The sequence below is a fragment of the Silurus aristotelis genome (genome assembly GCF_946808225.1).
Source record: "Silurus aristotelis genome assembly, chromosome: 27".
Taxonomy (NCBI): domain Eukaryota; kingdom Metazoa; phylum Chordata; class Actinopteri; order Siluriformes; family Siluridae; genus Silurus; species Silurus aristotelis.
In genome coordinates, this window is record NC_139600.1 from 5,225,440 (window position 1) to 5,245,817 (window position 20,378).

General features: G+C 41.4%; 2 long non-coding RNA genes across 2 annotated transcripts; both read right to left on the minus strand.

Moving 5' to 3' along the window:
• Window positions 1-333: 333 nt before the first annotated feature.
• LOC310721613 lies at window positions 334-6,013 on the minus strand. Its single transcript, XR_014532145.1, has 3 exons — window positions 5,913-6,013; window positions 665-759; window positions 334-367 (listed from the first exon to the last, which is right to left on the minus strand). It is a non-coding gene; the product is annotated as an uncharacterized lncRNA (long non-coding RNA).
• A 1,665-nt stretch (window positions 6,014-7,678) lies between these two features.
• Window positions 7,679-7,990, minus strand: LOC310721138. The gene is made up of 2 exons (XR_014531946.1): window positions 7,937-7,990; window positions 7,679-7,784 (listed from the first exon to the last, which is right to left on the minus strand). It is a non-coding gene; the product is annotated as an uncharacterized lncRNA (long non-coding RNA).
• Between the last annotated feature and the right edge of the window lie 12,388 nt (window positions 7,991-20,378).

Below are 20,378 nucleotides of genomic sequence, written 5' to 3' on the forward strand. Positions count from 1 at the left end.
ATATATATATATATATATATATATATATATACATATATATATATAAACACATAAAAAAATTCTAAAATATGCAATATAAATATTAATTATTAGTATTATTTTATTATTATTTTTAATGAAACAATAATAAGAAATTATAATAACATTATTAATATTATTAATACACATTTCTTTCCTTCTTCTTGTTCTTTCTCTTTTTCTTTGTGCCAAAGGGCATCTTTACTGTTTCCTGAAAGTGTGTAAGTGTGTAAGTGTGTGTGTGTGTGTGTGTGTGTGTGTGTGTGTGTGTGTGTGTGTGTGTGTGTGTGTGTGTGTGGATACTCACTGACTTGACTCCTGCTTTTGGGATCATGTTCATTTCATCCACCTGCACACAAACAGACACATATACACTTCTATCACACATGTGTCACATGCATAAAAGAGTGAATAGAGGAGTGATGTGTGTGATTATGAATAGATGTAAATGAGGAATTGGTGGGTGGGGTTTTGTTTCCACATGACCAAAGCCAAATCATAATTTTAATATCAACAGTTCATCAAAAAAACACAAAATATTATCAGAATATACACTCGTAACTACAACCACTAATTACAAATAATTTCTAAATATTATATTACTGTGTGTGTGGGTTTGTGTGTGTGTGTAGGTTTGTTTGCTCACTTTGGCTCGCAGAGGATCAGGATCTGAAATCATGTTAATGATTTCAAACTTGTTTCGACTCCCAATCAGCATCCATGAAATATTATTCGCTTCAGCTGGGTGGATTTTCTCTACCAGAGGTGATCATCTGCAGAGAGAAGAGAGAGAGAGAGAGAGAGAGAGAGAGAGAGAGAGAGAGAGAGAGAGAGAGACTTTGACTCTTAACACACCTTTATTTTTCCTTTTTTTTTTACTTCGTGAACATTCCACCTTAGTACCCATACTATCGATAACATGCTTGAAAAGAAAATTTTTTAATTAAAAAAAAAAAAAAAATAAATGCACAGATGGATAGACACTTTCATAAATTAATAGATGGATAAAAAGGTAAAAGGGGGAAATTAAAATTAATGAATAAATACTGGTGTGCGCATAAAGAAAAAATAAACCATTCAGATTATTTGTCAGTTTAAAATAGGCGAACTCTGCCCTGAGCCTAGCAGATATTAGAGCTCTAACCATCGCTTCAGGATCTACTCTGCCTTCACTTCTGAGTTTCCTTTTCCTAGTTAACCAAATTGCCAGCTTTGATTCTCCTAATAGGAAGTTTATTAGGCGGACACGTTTTCTGTCTGTGCTCACGTATTTAGGCGTAAAAAGCTCCTCACTGAAGATACTGCCCAGGTCTCTAACCCATCCCTCTAACACCCTGAACAGTCCTCTCAGCCTGCAGCAGTGCAGAAACAGGTTGTCTACTGACTCATCCACGTTACAGAAGACACTTTCCCTCCCTATGGTGGGGTCGATGTGTGCCACGTGTCTGTTCGTAGCTACCGCCCAGTGAACAATGCTCCAATGGAGATCCGCAGTGCGTTTCTCTATCGATGTTTGTACAGGGATCTCCAGCAGCCTTTGGGAGACGAGAATGGCCCAAACACTTCTGACCACTTTGATTCTCTACAGTCTTTGAGCATGCTGTAGTGTGACACCTTTATGCAGCTGATGTACAGTGCCCTCTTCGAGGTGTTCTTAAAGTCCTCCAGTTGAGGGGTCCTGAAGCTCAGGATAGAGCCTTTCTCAGGCTCCGCCTCCACCGCGGCTGAAACCTGCACCTTAGGGAAGTAGCTGTGGTTTCCTGCCTCTCGCTCGTCTTCTCCATGTTCCTCAAGGCCCTGTTTGAAGGCAGAGGGTAGTGCTGAGAGGATGCTCCCCGTCGTGAGCTTCATTAACCTCTTGGACTTGATCCCTTCCAAGCTGCACATCTCTTCTGGGCTTCTCTAGCTGGCACCATTCCTCAGGTCCGCAATCTTCGTGCATCCGGCTTTTGCCATGGTGAGTTGAAACCTCCTTTGTTCCAGTATCTGTGCTTAGATTAGTGGATTGTTGAAGAGAGGTTTATTCTCTCTCCAGTGTCCATGATTTGAAAGGTCCCTCTGGACTTTAAAAATGTGTGTCCAAGCTGTTAGAACAGAACCGTAAAAAGGAGAGAACTCTCTTAAATCCGTGTTGCACAGTCGGGTTGAAAACAGTTCCACTTCGTATTTAAAAATGTTCGCAGCAGGGTGCGAGCTGTGTCCGCCCAGCATGGTGTCGAGTACAGGAGTCTTTGTGCAGCTTGAAGTCTAAAGGTCCTGATTCTATTCCTGATGTCCATTAGACCCTGACCCCCCTCCAGGACAGGAAGGTAGAGTGCAGCTCTACCTTCGACCTTCAAGCTACAAGACTTGCAGCTTGTATCCAGTGCTGTCCGGCCCAAAAAAAGTCAGTAAGCATCTTCTGTAATGCCTGCACAATGCTGCTGGGAGGATCCAGAATGTTTATCTTGTGCCACAGTGCTGAAGCAGCCGGGTTTTTTGCAACCAATACTCGACCCCTGTATGAAAGCTGCGGTAGCACCCAGGACCATCGAGACAACCGGTCACACATTTTCTCCACTATACCCACCCAGTTTTTCTGCATATATTCTTCTTTCCCGAGATGTACACCCAGAATCTTCAGACCGTCCCTTCCCCACTGGACTCTACCTGGAAGTACTGGAGACGTCTTTTCCTGCCAGTCACCTATTAGGTAGCTTGTAAATTCTCTTTTAGTTGTCGAAGTAGCGGCTCAATTGCCATTGAGTACAACTGGCCTGACAGAGGCATCCTTGCCTGATCCTCAATCCCACCCCCCCACCTTTAACAATGCAGCAGCTCCCGTATATAAATGTTTCACCCATGAAATGAAATTCTCACCCAAACCAAAGGTCTTAAGGTTTTTAAATAAATATTTGTGATAGACTCTATCAAAGGCTTTTTCCTGATCAATAGAGAACAGTCCCACATCTGTATTATTGTCGTTGGCCAACGTAATTATGTCACGCATAAGGAAGAGGTTGTCAATTATTGTTCTGTTCGGTACACAGTACGTTTGGTAGTCATTAAGAACATGTTCCAAAGCCAGTTTTAGTCTGTTTGAAAGACACTTCGCAAGAATCTTGTAGTCCGTGCACAGCCGCGACACAGGTCTCCAGTTCTTCAGTAGTCCGAGATCCCCCATTTTGTGTAATAGGGATAAAACGGCTCTTCTGCAACTGATTGGCAGCTCGTTCTTTGTGTGGGACGTCCTGTAAACTAAAAGCAAGTCATCTTTTAATAAAACCCAAAAATGTAAAAATAATTCAGGAGGAATTCCGTCTATTCCCAGAGACCATCCAGTGGAGAGCTGACTCACTGCCTTAGACATTTCCTCCAGTTGAATCTCTGTGTCTCTGTGCACCTGTTAACCTTGGTAAATCCTTCAGCAGTTCCTTCATGCAGTTGAGATCACATTCACCAGCATTGATCAGATCTGTATAGAAGTCATTTGCGATATTCCTTATTTTTTGGGGTCGGATGTTAAAGTCCCATCTGGCAGTTTCAGGTGCAGCATGACTTTCCTTTCTCCATCTTTGTGTTCCAAGTTAAAGAAAAAGGTACTTGGGGCATCCATGTCTCTTAGTGAGGCGAAACAAGCCCTGATTAGAGCTCCCTTTGCTTGTTCATGGAACAGTGATTCCAGGTCCTTTTTCTTTTCTCTAAGCTCTACCACTTTACCAGAGTCTTTGTTGATGAGTTCATCTTCAGTCTCTGTGATTTCCTTCTCGAGAGCTTTGATGGTTGATTTGTTGAGGCTGTTAGAGAAAGCAGTGTAGTCCTGACAGAACACTAAAATCTGTGCCTTCCCTACTTCCCACCATCGAACGTCATCATACTCTCCTTCTCCTTCCACTTCGACCAGAACATATCGAATTTTTCACAGAAAGATGCATTGTGTAAAAGTTTAAGATTAAAATGCCAGTAATAGCTGGTGCGCTGTGACTTTTTAGACCTATATCTATCGTGCATGTGTGATAGTCAGTAAAACTGTTGAGAAGGATGATAGTTTTTAAAACTCTGTTTCTGTTATTACTGCTGATGTAAAAACGATCCAATCGGACTGCACTAATGTGGTGGTGAGATGCCTTGACCCATGTGTACTGCCTCACTCCTGGATGTTCTGCTCTCCAAATGTCACACAAGCTGTACCTCTTGACAATATTGTTGAGTGAAGTAGCAGAAGAGGGATAAGGTTCCTCTCCATTCCTGTCCAGTGTGTGATCCAAAGTACAGTTCCAGTCGCCCCCAAGCACCATGCACACGTCACTAAAATTATCTAGTGCATCTCGCAGTTTTAAAAAGGATCTCACTCTTTCAGCCCCATTGTTAGGTGCATAAACATTAACAAGAAGAAAAGGGAAACCCATTAACTCCACTTTAATGGCTAAAATCCTGCCTTTCTCTATCTCGTGTGTAGATATGTGCTTCATACCCAGGCTATTTGAAAAAAAGATGGAGACACCACCACTGAGGTTTGATCCGTGACTAAAACACATTTTTCCCCTCCATCCACATTCTTCACTCAATTTCATTCTCCTGACTGCTGTGAGTTTCTTGTAGAAAAACAATGTTGATGTGTTTATTTAGGATGTGGGTGTGTAATGCTGCCCTTTTCCTATGATCTCTTCCTCCATTGATGTTTATTGTCCCTATTTTTTGATGTTGTCCATAAGGAAAGAGAGAAAGGAAAGAAAGACGGCTAACAGACAGAACAGATACGTGCAGGAAAGGAGTTTCGCCCTGTGCACCATTTCAGAGAACTTTTTTCACTGCTGTTTTTCCTCTTCCTAATTTCGTCACAAACATTTTTAATCTGTACCTTTTTCTTTTGCTCAGTTCGTCAAACCCTACTGACTTTTGGATTTTAATTACTGACTTCAGAAACCTATTAACATCCAGGAAAAAATTCCGAACCTCAACAGTTTTACCAAAAGTCTCGTCTAGAAAAACGTTGATCTCCTTAGCAGTGTAAAGCTGTTCATCTCCCTGAATTGAGGTGAGACTGTCATTATCACACATCTCATCCATCCCATCACTTAAATCAGCCAGTTCTCCCCGGTGTAGAGAGGAGTGTGTTACTCCCACACCTTCACTGCTGTCGACCTCAACCTCACACTGAACATCACCACCATCAGCTCCACGGTCCACACACACCTCCACATTATCATGCCCACTGTCACAGACTCCAACTGCAGATTCATCACAGTGTGTGTCAGTTCTCCCCTGTACTTGACCCACTTGGACCACCTGCTTTATTTCCAGTTTCAATTTCAATTTCAGTTTCATCTACAGTCTCATGTGAAATCTCATTTTCAGTTTCATGGGAAATTTCATTTACAGTTTCATTTGCAGTCACATTTTCAGTTTCATTTGAAATCAAATTTTCAGTTTCATTTTCAGTTTCATTCACGGTTTCATTGATTTTATGTGGACACGCGTTTTTTTTTGTGCCCTAACTCTCCACACTCGAAGCATTTTAAACTGCCGGTACTGGCGTAGATCATGTAGGATTTTTTCTCATGGTAAACGCGGAAGGAGATATCGAGGGTCAGGGAACACAGAAACATATACACCTGCCGTCTAAAGGACATGACGTGTTTGAGTGCCTCCTTTTTACACCTGAGGGGAACCATTCTCATCCCGCTCGCGATTTTCCCGAACCTCTCGAGTTCCCTCTCGATGTCGGAATTCGAAAATAAACAGAGAAACATTTGAAACCGTAACCCTCACGGACTGAGACGCGAGCGGTGAGACGGTAGTGTAAGCTCCATTCACCCACACTCCACTCCCGATCACCTGCCCATTCAGAAAAATCACCACCGCCTTATTCATTCTCGAAGCAGATACACTATTAATATATTCAACCTGCTCACCTACTGCCACCAACACGTCCTCCACCGTAGCGCCAGTATGGGGAACACACCTGACCCCATGGCGGAGTGAGAGAAAGGCGCCACACCCGCTCGGGTGAGACGCCATCAATGGCCTCCGCCACCAAGCTCACAACACTCACAACACACTATTTATACTATAAACACTATAAACACTCCACGCAGAACACGCAGATTAAAGAGGGAAAAATAGTAGGAACAGGAGAAAAGAAAGAAAAAAAAGAGTAAATAATTAAGTAAATAAACTTGAGATTGAAGTCGCTCTTCTCACCCGTGAATCACTCACACACCCTACACTCCCGTCATGCAACGCGAGAGAGAGAGAGAGTGTTAAAAAACTGCTTGTGTGTGTGTGCGAGTGTAACACGTGCGATTTGAATCTGCATTTCAAAATCTGCAGACTCCAACATGGAAATGGTTAATCGCTTCTGAGGTGCTGCAGCCATGGATACATCCTGCACAGCTGGAACATGAGGTGGATCTGGACTCTGTTCTACAGCTGAAACATGAGGTGGAGCTGGTTTCTCATCCACAGTTGTAAGCTCTTCTAGAGCAGGAACTTTGTCTACTGCTGGGGCATTTTCTTTATTTGGCTCTACCTTCTTTTCTGTCACTTCATGGTGCAGATCACCAACATACAGTGCTAAAATACTGGAATTAATTTTTGTCTAGACCAAACTCTAATATTTCATACACTGTATTTATACCAAGAGATCTTTACAATTGACACTATCATGGTAGATGAAAAAGTTCACTCACTTAATTTGATTATATTATATATATATATATATATATATATATATATATATATATATATATATATATATATATATATATACACACACACACACACATATATATATATATATATATATATATATATATATATATATATATATATATATATATATATATATATATATATATATATACACACACACACATATATATATGTATTGTACATTGTAGTGTTAAAGCATCATTTTGATCACAATACTGTAATTTTTCATGTTTACTTCTTTTAATTTTTTATATTTATTTGAACTTGTTAATTTATGCATCCCAAATGCATCACGGGAAGAAATACTTCCGCAAACGTCTTCAACAGTATAAAATACTTCAATCTTCAATCTGTCAAAATATCTGTTATCAAAAGTGAGTACACCCTAACTGAACGTATCAAAACTGGGGTTCAGGTCTGAAAACATACTTGTCCACTTCATCACTTCATCACTTCATCACGCAAGGCAGTTGTTATCCTGGCGGTGTGTTTTGGGTTGTTATTATGTTGGAAAACTGCGGCCCAGTTTCTGAAGGAGGGCATCATGTTCTCCTTCAAAGTGTCACAGTACATGTTGGAATCCATGTTTCCCTCAATGAAGAACAGCCCCCCAGTACCAGCAGCACTCATGCAACACCAGACCATGATGCTACCACCACCATGCTTGATTGTAGGCAAGACACAATTTTCTTGATTCTTCTCACCAGGGCGTCCCCACACATGCTGGACATCATCTGAGCCAGACAAGTTTCTCTTCGTTTCAACAGACCACAGTGATTCAGTGAACTGTTTGCAGGGTTTTTTTGTGAGCCAGCTGTAGAAGAGGCTTCATCCTGTCTGTGTGTGTCTGAGTCTTAACCTGTGCATCACCTGGGATCTGAAGTTTCAGGTGCCACCAAGTAAACTCCCTGCTGTGGATCCAGTGGAATAGGGAGTAATACAATCAGAGACTCAGGGTTTATTTACATTTGTTATTGTTTTTAAATATGATAAAATATATTAAAGCAATTATATTTTTGTGATATTTTATCTTTAGGTGGTGGTGAAGGTTTGGAGGTGATCATTCACAGAATCTGAAAAACAACAAAAAGATCACACACTTTAACAGCAGGAACAAGAAGCACACGATTGCATGTATAGTAGCTGAATGAGATTTAACACACTCGTTCACACACTCGTTCACAGAGTGGTTCTGTAACAGCATTTCTTTTGAGGAGATACTTACACGTGTCTGGACTCTAACGTCTGTTTTGAATGACCTTGACACGAATAACATTAACTGCAAAGAAAAAAAAACACATTTAACATGAGAAAAATCCAACATGATTAAATGAAACATGATTACAAGTTTATTTAATGTGTGATCTCTAAAACGTTCATTTACACACTCACTCACACACACTCGTTCACACACTCGTTCACACACTTGTTCACAGTGGTTCTCTAACAGCATCTGCTTTAAATAGAAACTTACTTCGGTCTGAATTCTGTTGACGTTCCAATTATATTGTTGGGTATGACTGCATCAACATACACTCGGTTTATTCTGGGACCATTACCCATTTCATTGTTAGTCCTTGTTTGTATCCTAAAAGAGAGAGAGAGAGAGAGAGATAGAGAGAGAGAACTTTGGTTTAGCTACGATAATACCCACGTACTCAACATATGCACACACACACACCTTTCCACTGGAGTGTTCCAGGGGCCATCACCACACGGAAGAACAGATTCCATTTGTCTGTTTATTACTGCAAAAATACAAAAACATGAAAACTTTTAAATACAGTTACTGAAATCTAACACTAAACATCTATCTATCTATCTGTCTGTCTGTCTGTCTGTCTGTCTGTCTGTCTGTCTGTCTGTCCAATCAACCCAGGTTTTGTTTCAAATTAAAGCCAATATCTGTAAGAAATCAGCCTCCGCTGGACGTGCACGTCCTCAGCCAGGTTAGCTTTGCGAGCCGCCCACGCTTGCTACCCCCTTTTTTTTTATAGGCTGCCCGCCTGCCTTTTCACCTTCTTTCATGGCACTTTCTAATGCGGCTTCGGCTACACCGGTGGACAACCTATCGCGAGCCTGCCCGGCCGCGTGCGGTGCTCTCATCGCCGCCAGGGATGCCCATCTCTTCTGCGTTGTCTGTATGGGTCTCAAGCATGCGCAAGAAGCTTTTGACCTCCCGGAGAACTGTAGCCATTGCCTGGTGCTCCCAAAAAAGCTCCTGCGTCGCAGACTCAAGACGCCCGCTTCGCAGTGTGTCGAATTTGAGCTCTCCGATTCGGAGGGGGAAAAAGGCGATGCCGCGGTGCGACTTCCTCTGACTGGGCCGTCCTGTGTCCTTCCCTGTTCGAGGATTTGCTACCGGTCGACAACCGTTTGCCCGAAGGACCGACAGGTTCCGGGAATGAGATCGAGGTGGATCTGCTCGACGGCTCGGATGACGAGGAAGCCTTCCCGTCTTCCGCAGTCCCTCAGGCTCCCTCCGCCCCACCTAAATCGTTTTTGCTGGAGCTTTGTGAACACGCTGTAAGCTTTTGCGACCTCTTTCTGGCCCGAGGAAGCAGCTTCTTCCCGTCCTCCCAGCCCATCAAGCTGTACAAGCGAGCGGACGTTCTATGGCTTTATCGGTGGTCGGAGAACGTGCGCTGTGGCTCAATCTATCCAGTCTTCCTGATAGTGAGAAACGTCGCATCGCAGGAGCACCGGTTGAACCTGGTCAAGCTCTTTTTGGCCCGGCTGTCACGCTGATGCAGCAACGATGCAATGATAAAAAGAAGGAGGACGAGACGTTCAAACTGTGTCTTCCCAGGAAGCTGGCGCAGCACCAGACGCCATCTGTGCGGCCATCTAACGCTTCTGCTGCGGGACGTCATCCCCACTACACTGGCAAAAATTACAAACCCTGCTAGGCCCTGGGGTAAGATGTCCTTCACCACGTCCACGGCTAAGAAACCCCCCAACCCCGCTCCTTCTGGTCCTATGCAAAAGCGGCCGACTTGATGCTCGACCACAGGGGGCTTTCGATCCGCGTGCATGGGTGGCCAGCCCTCTGGATTCCTGTTCTTCCCCCCAAGTTCGCCCGTCCAAAAGACGCAGGTTCTCTTTCAGCGAGGTCAGCCCCCCCTCGCCGGCGAGGGTCATTCTCTGTGCCGCACAGGCCTTACTGTTCCCCGTGTTGTCCGAAGTGCGTTTCCCCGTTCCAGTGGGGATAGATATGAGATTAGGTGCAGAAGCAGTGTCACCAAACACCCCCCTTCACACTCCTCTCACAAACTTAATAAAGGCTACGGCCCCTGATTTTCACAAAGAAACACAAAAAACTTCTAACAAATCGAATGAATTTGTTTCTGGGAAAGAATTTTTCCCCAGATCCTTTTTTCCACATAAGCATCTATCCTCCTCACATGAAATTCCTTCGTTTCGCCTACCTAGGCGTGTGTTACGAATTCACAGTTCTTCCATTCAGTCTCGCTCTGAGTCCGAGGATGTTCGGCGGGGCTTGCGCCACTGAGATCAGCAGGATTCAGGATCCTGACTTACATAGACGATTGGCTTATTATAGCCGATTCGAGAGAGAAAGTGATTCAAAACACTGCCTGTGTGCTCTTACACATCGCTGCGCTTTGTTATAGAGTCAATGTGAACAAGAGCAATTTCACTCCCGCTCAGGAGGTAATTTTCTTGGGTTTGGAGCTGAATTCCGTTACAATGCGCATGCGCCTGTCACAGAAGCGCATTTCTTCATTCATGAACTGTCTCGCACGGTTCAGGGAAGGAGCGCGCATACAGTATCGCACATGTCTCAGATTACAGGGTCTGATGGCTTCGGCTACCCATGTTTTGCCTCTAGGTCTTCTGAGAATGAGAGCTTATATGAAGTGGATTTTGTCCCTTCATCTCAGCCCGATGTGCGATCTTTGCCGCTATGTCACGGTGACGTGCGCGTGCATGGCCGCGCTGCGCCACTGGAGAGCTGCGGAATTTTACTCGCATGGGACCCCTCTCGGGGCGATCATGCTGCGGAAAGTGGTGACGACAGATGCCTCCTTAACGGGTAGGGAGCCACACAGGAGGGCAGGTCAGTGAACGGTGTATCGCCGAACTCACTTCATTCAGCTCATATAAATTATCTGGAGCTCCTCACTGTGTTGAAAGCTCTAAAGCATTTTTTGCCCCGCCTGACTCTGGCCAGGGTTGCAGTGCAGGGGTTGTCTCTGATCCTCATAGCTCCCAGGTGGCCCAAGGCACCTTGGCTAGCAGAGATAATTCCTCTTCTACATGCGGAGCCTTGGCCCCTCCCGTTGCGCACGATTCTCCTGGCCCAAGCAAACGGAGAAATCTATCATCCTCACCCAGACAGGGTGGCTCTCTGGGCTTGGCCCGTGAGATACGAATTTAAACACCTTGGGGCTTCCCCCGCGTGTTATTGCCACGATTTAGAATGCCAGGCCCCCTTCCACTCGTTCTCTCACAAACAGAAGAACAACAGACAATGTTGTAAAATTTGGCAAGAGAAATTATCCGGAAAAGGGGATACACACTAAAATGTCCAGTATGAAATGTACTATATTACATGTACAGTATGAGAGTGAAGAAAAGAGAGAAATGTACCTTTCGACGCGCTGCAGCAAAATAACAACTTTTCACCTCGCGATTATTAGCCGCTGGTTTGTTTACTACAGTTGCTAGGATACACACAAACAAAAAAACGTCCAGAGTGAGCCGATGAATTGCCCAGTGGTCACGTGGTCACTTCCTGCGCTCAACAAGGTCCGGTAATGACGTCAGTGGGTTTTTTTTTTTTTTTTTTCGCATCCGCGCCCGAATGAGAACTTAGACAGTGCCACTGTTTCTAACTAATGCACTACTTTTTCTTCTTCTTTTTATTATTATTATTATTATTAGTAGTAGAAGTAGTAGTAGTAGTAGTAGTAGTAGTAGTAGTAGTAGTAGTATTAGTTTCTTCTATTCCAAGCTTTGCTTTTCAGTTAAAAGGTCCAGATTAACAATATAGAATTTAGAACTATATAACTTTTTTGTAAAGTAAGTGACTAAAATGTAAATTTTAGAGCATGTTGTATTTAATAACCTTTGTATGTTTTTAAGTGCTTTTAATTTTCATGTTTTCTCTGTGAAGCATTTACTAAGAGCTTACGAGCACCTGGGCTTTGTTTTGCAACTGATCCTGAAGCAGAACAAGATCACATTCAAGCGCGTTCCCTCAGCCGTCACCAAGTGCCTTAGATTAGCTTCCTCCATCATCACATAAAGCCTAAAAATGTGATCTCTTTATACATTTTTTTTATAGATTATATTTATAACATTGTATATTTTTGTACATAAATAAATAAAATACACAGTAGATCTGCACAGCGTTACTCGTTGTCATCAAGACGGTGCCGGTCACGACTGCTCCGGTAACGTTTTCTATTTTTTTGTTTATTTTATATTTTTATTTACTTAGTTACCGCATTTCACTGCATGTTGTACTCTGTATGTATATGTATGTGACAAATAAGTAAGTACACATCAAGGCTCTTCTCTGTTCTGGCACCGAGGTGGTGGAATGAACTTCCCCTAGATGTCCGTACAGCAGAGTCCCTGACTATCTTCAAGCGACGAATGAAGACCTACCTCTTCCTGAAATACTTAAATTAGCACTTTCCAAGTTTGTTGAATTAAAGAGTTAAATTTATATTAAGTTTGTAATCTTGTGTACCAGTGTAGATTTATTCATTACTAGAGACTCAAAGCACTTTTGTACGTCGCTCTGGATAAGGGCGTCTGCTAAATGCCCCAAATGTAAATGTAAATGTCAATAAAATTTGATTTGATTTGATTTTATTAGTTTATACATTGGCAGGTCTTCAGTCCCAATCCCCCTCTTAATAACATCATTATGATGCCACAGCTATAAAATTATACAGATATGCAGTATAACAGAGAGCTGCATCACAGACATTTCATACAGCGTGAATGAATGCCGTTAACTAAAGCAGGAAACCCAGTGAACACAATTCAACAAGTCTCTTTTCACTGCAGCCACAGCTGCACCGACACATTCATCATCTCTAGCAGAAGCTTCAATATTAACCTCATAAAATATCCCTGAATTTCCATGTGCACTTATGCATTTTTTTCATCTAATGCTTTTTTTGGTTCCTTCCTATATTCACAAACCAGCTTCCAACCATCACAAACCAGCGTCCATCCATCACAAACCAGCATCCAACCATCACAAACCAGCATCCAGCCTGAAGGCTTAACATGGCACTGTCTGATTGTTTATGGTTTGGTGTAACAGACTTTGAGAAACTTTAAATATTTCAATAGAAAGTTCTGAAAAACAGCTAAGATGTGAGATGGCTGCCTGGTCTGCCTCCTGCAGGAACAGTTTGTAAGAAACTCTGACTGGATTTCAGTTTGGCTTCTTTATTTCTTTTTGCTCCTGTTTCTCTACAATATCTCTGAAATACAACCCCAATTCCGAAACAGTTGGGACTGTTGTAAAATGCAGAGGTGTGAAGTAATGAAGTACAAATACTTCAATACTGTACTTAAGTCGATTTTTCTGGTATCAGTATTTTACTTCACTATTTATTTTTCAGACACCTTTTTTTCTTTCACTCATTAAATTTGTACATAAATATCTGTACTTCCTACTTTTTATATTTTCAGACCAGTTTAATTCTATTTTTTTGACATGATCAATATTTTTTCTTCTTTTTCAGCACATCAACATGTTTCTTGTTACGGTGTGACTTTTCAAACTTCCACTGGTGTATCATTTCCTGACTCTCAGGCACCACAGAGGGTAAAAGTGTGTATGAAGGGTGTGTGTTTGATCATCCACAATGCTGGAGGATTTAAGAGACCAGGTGAGTTTCTCCACAGGTGAACACAAGATTGTTAAATCTGCACCAATCCATTATCCACTGCATTTTCTGTCTGTAAGCTGTCTCTTTGTTCTTGATGATGAGACACACCATAGTCATGTGACGGGTAAACTTGATGATTTGAGCTGTGCATTGCAGCACAGTCATAAATCACAGTGTGAACATCTGGTGAATGAGGATACGGCCCTGAGGTCTCAGTGCTCACTGTGATGGGTTTTGCTGGTCCTGATCCAAACTGTCTGATGTCTCCATCATGGAGTCTATAGCATACAGGCTATTTCCACATAAACATAAACTATAATAGACAGCAGATAACACTGTACAGATCTAAAATGTATTTTATTTCTTTATGAACAAAAGATTTAGATGTAAATCACTATAAAAGTAATCTATTAAATTATTCATAAAGAGAGTCTGAGGCTTGGCGACGGCTGGAGGAATAAGCTTTGTGACGTTTTGCAACCATGATTTCAAAATCTTTACAGCGACTTTGGGGTTGCTGGCTGCCAGATCATGAGTGGTATAAACCACTGCACGCTGCAGCTCCCACGGCAAATCTGCACACAAAAGCCATTATAAAATTAGGACTTGCTGAAGCACTTTCCTGTTGATAAAGAACTTAACATCAGAGAATAAAGATTTAATGATATCTTTCCTGAGTTTTTCTGTTCCAAACACAACTATGCTTTTTTGTCAGATTTTGGACTGACATTGGGAGTTTCTCCTTAAGCCCTTGTTAGCCAAGTCGTCCTGTTTCAGATGGACAAAGAACATGAGTAAAAAACTGAACAATCCACAAATAATGTAAGAAGATGCTCAAAATCAAGATTTACAGTAAACATACCAAGTAGCCTGAAAACTGCTGCTACAGAGACGTCTTAGTACACTGTTTGCTCTGTTCTTGCTTGCAACAGCCAAGTGTTCAGGATTAGCCAAAGGTCCTCTCTAGTAAATAAAAGATTTGAAAATGAAGTACTCCCTCACCTATCCTGGGGGTTACGTTCCAGACCCCCCAAAAGGCGAAAGAACGTGAAGTGGCAACCTAATCTGTATACAGTACTGTATACATAATTTATAAACCACATCAACACTCTTATGAACCTTTTCTCTGCTTTTAAACATTTAATATTCTTAAACCTACGTAATTTACCATTTTAACAGAAAGATTCTATATGGGTACTCACCAGTGAAGGTACAACTTGAATGATGAAGATGATGATGAATTAGGTGATGAAATGAATGTACTGCATACCCAAGAAGAGCATTACAGCTCTTCATCAGGTGTTGCAGTATCTTCGCCCTCGTCCATAACTTCTGTTGTCGCTAAAGGCGTAGTGTCTGGTGTCTTCTTCCGAGTGATGAACACAGTTATGGGGAGTTGCTGGTGCTGCTTTTTCTTCTGGGTAAAAAGGTTTTTTATAAACAGACATGCTACCCTCGATTGCATTTGAGAACTGCAACAAATGAAGAATATGGGGGTCCCATTCTTGAGCTAGTTGAGCTGAAGTTCTTTGGACAGTCTGACAAGGGTTGCAAGGCGCTCGAGTGTTAGGCCAACCTCCTAAATTTTTTGTATATTTTTTCATATCTCTTAGTGTTAAGATGGGCCTCACACTGGTTCTCTAAACACATTCCTATGTTGTCTGTTCAGTGTCTATAGAATCTTTATGATGTGAGTATGTAAGGTACACAGAAAGAGTTTGTCTGGGTTCACACATCCCTGGTTACTATGTTTTCTTACCCAACCAGGAACAGTTTAAGCTCGGGTTTTATCCAGTGTGTATATATACTTGTCTGTTATCTGATAAAGATAAAGATTGATAAAGATTGACTTGTTTATTTGATCCTTTAGTGATACCTTTTTGTCTCCCGAAACTCAGTTACACTTACACACAGATCCTCGACTGATGCTGCCATGTTTTTCTGCCTGTCGTTCCCACTAATAGGTAACCATGTACTTGTTTCTTTATGTCTGTGTTTGAAATACAAAGGGAAATAATTATTTTATTATTGTTTTGATTTCTAATAAAAATAAAGTCACTGTCAGAAGTGGGATTTGAACCCATGCCTCCATGTGGAGACCAGAACACTCAGTTTTCTGGAAGGTATAGAACCTTGAGTCTGGCGCCTTAGACCGCTCGGCCATCCTGACATACAAGCCTGTCTTTTTATCCCCTTAGTGGCTGATAAAACTATTTTTACAAATTTCTGTCTACTTGTTTATTTTAATTATCCTTTTATTTGTGTGTTCCTTATCTATCCATATCAGTCGTATCTGTTTTTCTGTCTGAATGCATATATATATATATATATATATATATATATATATATATATATATATATATATATATATATATATATATATATATATATATATATATATATATATATATATATATATATATATATATATATATATATATATATATATATATATATATATATATATTGTAAGATGAAATTTTGACATTAATATTATAATTCTGTTTAAGAATATGTATTTTGTTATAATCAGTGTATGTATGAAGTTTTTTCAAAGCTGAACTGCAATAATCCATAAAGCTTGCCATAAAGCTTGCCATAAATAATCCATAAAGCTTGCAATGTAGAGCGTGATCAAGGCAGCATGTCTGAACACAATGCTCTGGACCGGGCACTGTGCTCCCAGCTAAGCAAAACAGAGAAAGATAAAAGATTATCTTTGTACAGAATGGGAAAACATCTGTGTGCAAAGTGCGTCACTAGGGCGAAGTGAACTAAAACAGCGCGAGAAAACAATTGATTATAAGTATGCAATGTCGTAATAAGATAATTAATAATATTGTCTTGAAGGTCGAGGGAAAGTTTAAAAGCATGGTGAGAAGCGTTTATCGGCGCGCTTCTCGGTGCAGCATTGTCTGACTGAACGCCTATTTGCTTCTGCAGAAGGCAAATAAAATTGTCTATTTTTATTCTCATGTCGACTCTCTGTCTCTTTTCTGAATAGATAGGACTAGAAAGCAAATTTGAAACTACAATCTGGTGACGAGGATGGGATCGGCTAGCTGGGGATTCCTGGTGGAAGCAACAGACTGATCATCCCAAGACAAAATCGTCTTCTGGCTCCTGAACCCCAAAATCGGGTGGAGGGTTGCGCTCATCCGGGATCCCTGGCGACCCGATCCAACGAACTTGCACACGGTGCACATACTACTAAAATTCTATGTGAGTGTTCCTTTTTCTCTCCTTAAAGGTAAAAGTAGATCAGGGACATATTCTCAAAAGGGTCAGGACTTAATCCAACAGGGGATTAAGTAAAGGGAAAAATAGGCTGATGACGATCAGTCGATGATACGTGGTGACCACGTGGAGAATTAATAGATTTACAGGAAGGGGAGAAATGGGGAACGGTCAACAGTAAACAGACAGAGACAGAGACTCAGGAGTGGATTTCACTCAAGGGGTTAGGGTTAGGGTTAGGGTCGCTGCCGGAAACCAGATCTTTGACCAGAAGACGCCAAGAATCAACATCTGAACACCGTTTGGTAAAAGACCGAACAAATATCAGACGACGGAAACCAAGGAGAGACCCAGATAGAGATTGGGACTGGGACTCCCACACTCCGACAAAGAACATAACCCTGACACAGACACTGAATCGGAGAGTGAGAATGAGGGATTTGTGCAGATCAAGAATGTTGGTGGTGTTAAGAACTTAGTCGATTAATGAAGGCTGCCCCTTTGAAACGATCTCAGGAAAACGAATTAGCAGGATATGTGCCATGCACGAATTGTTACGACTAGCAAATGCTATAGCAAAGAATGTCACCTTAGAGAAGAACAACACGTGCCCATCTACTACCCATAGCTCACACCCAATGGCCAATTATAGTACCCATAAGGTAGAGCGAAAATGGCACGTGAGACCAGAAGTGGCTGAAACATGTATTTGTCGAAAACACTCCCCTGATAGGCAGAACTATAGGCAGATAAGCGAAGATACTATCGAAGTAGGTTGGTCTACCTGTCATACAACCATTCAAATGAATAACATTTCTTGTATAGGTCCCAACGGTCAGAACTACACCTGCCCATTCGACAAGAACGATATGATGGACTCCACTGCAGCCTCAGTGTGGGTGTGCGGTCAAAACGCCTATCATTCCCTCCCTGAAAATTTTGCAGGGAGCTGTTACCAGGAGTTGTTAAGTGTAGGCACAACTGTATATGCAGCACAAGACCTGTCAACTGAAGAAAAACGGGCAAAGCGTGACTTGTCAACTATGCCTAAATTTTACCAAGGTACTAAACTATGGGACCCCTGGACTAGCCGTGGGGCGATGACAGGGTGGTCATTAGTCTTGGGAGGGGGCACTGCGGCAGCCCTATTAAAGATGATTGGACTTGCCTGGCAAGTGTTAAGGTTGGCCAACGAAACAGAGGAAGCGCTATTTGAGATATCAGCAGAACTACATACAATCAGAGAAGCAGTTATTCAAATTAGGTTGGTTTTAGATATGTTAACTGCGGAGAAAGGTGGAGTATGCAAAATGTTGGGAACATCCTGTTGTTTCAGCTTGCCGGATGTTTCAGCAAATGTATCAGATTTATTACAACATATGAAATCCGCAATAGCAACACCACATGACGTCCTCCTCTTGGGACGCCAGGTTACAAGGATTATCGGGGTGAGCTTATTGGGCCATAACAACTGTGGCTCCAGTTGTTATTATTTTATTGTTGTTGGTTTTCATTTTTCCATGTATAATGCCTTGCATTACTACGGCGGTACGGGCGTGCATATAATCATCTGTAAGTACCCGCTTATTAGCCCTTACTCTAACTTGAACCAAGTGACGACACTCAGGTTATCATAGAAGATGATAGCGAGGAGGATGATTATGCGTAAAACGGAACTTATGGAATGAAAGAAATAGGGAAAATCTTAAACCGAAGACCTATGATAAACGCCTATTTGCTTCTGCAGAAGGCAAATAAAATTGTCTATTTTTATTCTCATGTCGACTCTCTGTCTCTTTTCTGAATAGATAGGACTAGAAAGCAAATTTTAATCTACAATATATATATATATATATATATATATATATATATATATATATATATATATATATATATATATATATATATATATATATATGCCTGCTCATTTTTCCTATCGATCTATTCTTTTATCTAATTTATATAACCATCTGCCTGCTTGTCTGTAATAACAGTTTTTTTCTGTCTGTCTGTCTTTCCCACAATTAGGTAACCATCTACTTGTTTATTCTGTATTTCTGTGTTTAAAAGACAAAAAAATTATAATTTTATATTTTTGTTTTGAATTCTAATTAAAATAAAGTTACTGTCAGAAGTGGGATTTCAACCCACGTCTCCATGTGGAGACCAGAACCTGGAAGGTATTGAACCTTAAGTCTGATGCCTTTCAAATATTAGTCTGTCTGTCTTATATTTTTTTATATTTTTTAAATATATATCTTATATTATATCTGGTGCTGGATCTGTTATGATCACAAATGTTGAGCTCAGTAGCTCCTAGTTTTATAACTATAAAGACTGTAGAAAGAACATTACTTATACAGTGGAACCTTGTTGTACGAGCAACCTATTGTACGAGCAAACGGAGATACGAGCAACCTCGCTCGAAAAATGTTACCCTGTTTCACGAGCAAATTTCGAAGGCACGAGCAAACTCACGCTGCCGGTTCCCCGTTTTCGGCGGAGGGTCGCATCAGTCGCTTAGTTGATGACGTATCACTCGGTCGCTCTCGTTGTTCAGTGCAGCAAAAACGTAACTGTGGCAGCGGGGGCGTGGCCGAGCGGCGGTTTGTGATTGGAGAGCGGGTCCGGGAGCAGATAGGCAGGGGATTGCCTCACCTGAAGTTAATGGGACCTAATGATTGTTCTCTCTTTTAAAGTGATCGGAGGGTGCATTTAAGGAGGAGACCGTGTGCGCGGGTGTGTGTGTGTGCCCCAGAGATGTGCTGCGTGGGGCACTATGCAGACCGACACAAAAAAAAACTAATAAAAGTAGATGTGAAGCCTTTGCACCTGACCTGTTGTGGCGTTCCTTATTCTCGTATTTATACGCTCTCCCACAGTAACTTTTTTTAGTTTTATATTTTTATTTCACTAGAAATCTTGAAAAATGTCTCCCAAGAAAATCAGTGATGGTGCTGTGAAAACGAAAGTAAATAGAATTACCATGGAATGAGCGTTTTGTGCATCTCACACTCGCAATCAACCACTACCACATGAGTAAGTGTTAAATTATATTTATATTACGGTCATTTGCTGTGTATTTGTTTTTAAAAATAGGCTACAAATACTTTTTAAGTGCAGAAATAAGCGATCGTATGAGATCTCGAAACGGATTAAATCACTTTTACATTAATTCCTATAGGGAAAATTAGTTCGAACATACGAGCAAATGGACACACGAGCAATTTTCAAGAACGAATTATGCTCTTACAACGGGGTTCCACTGTAGTCCAACACGTTTTCACTCCCAACTCGTCACATATGGACGCTTGGGCAGGATCCCCTGGAGTCACATTTTGACGCACTGGGTATCCCTTTAGCGTCGTTTTTCAACGTGCAGGGATTTCCATAGACTTCTGTAGATCTCTGAACCGAAACCTGCGTCGTTGAAATTTGACGTGTTGGGGAATCAGACTGCAGTCCGTTTTGTGTTATGAACGGGATCGGGACTACGATAAATAAGAATAAAAAACAATAGCTTGCTATAAATTAATTATAGCAGGGCTACTC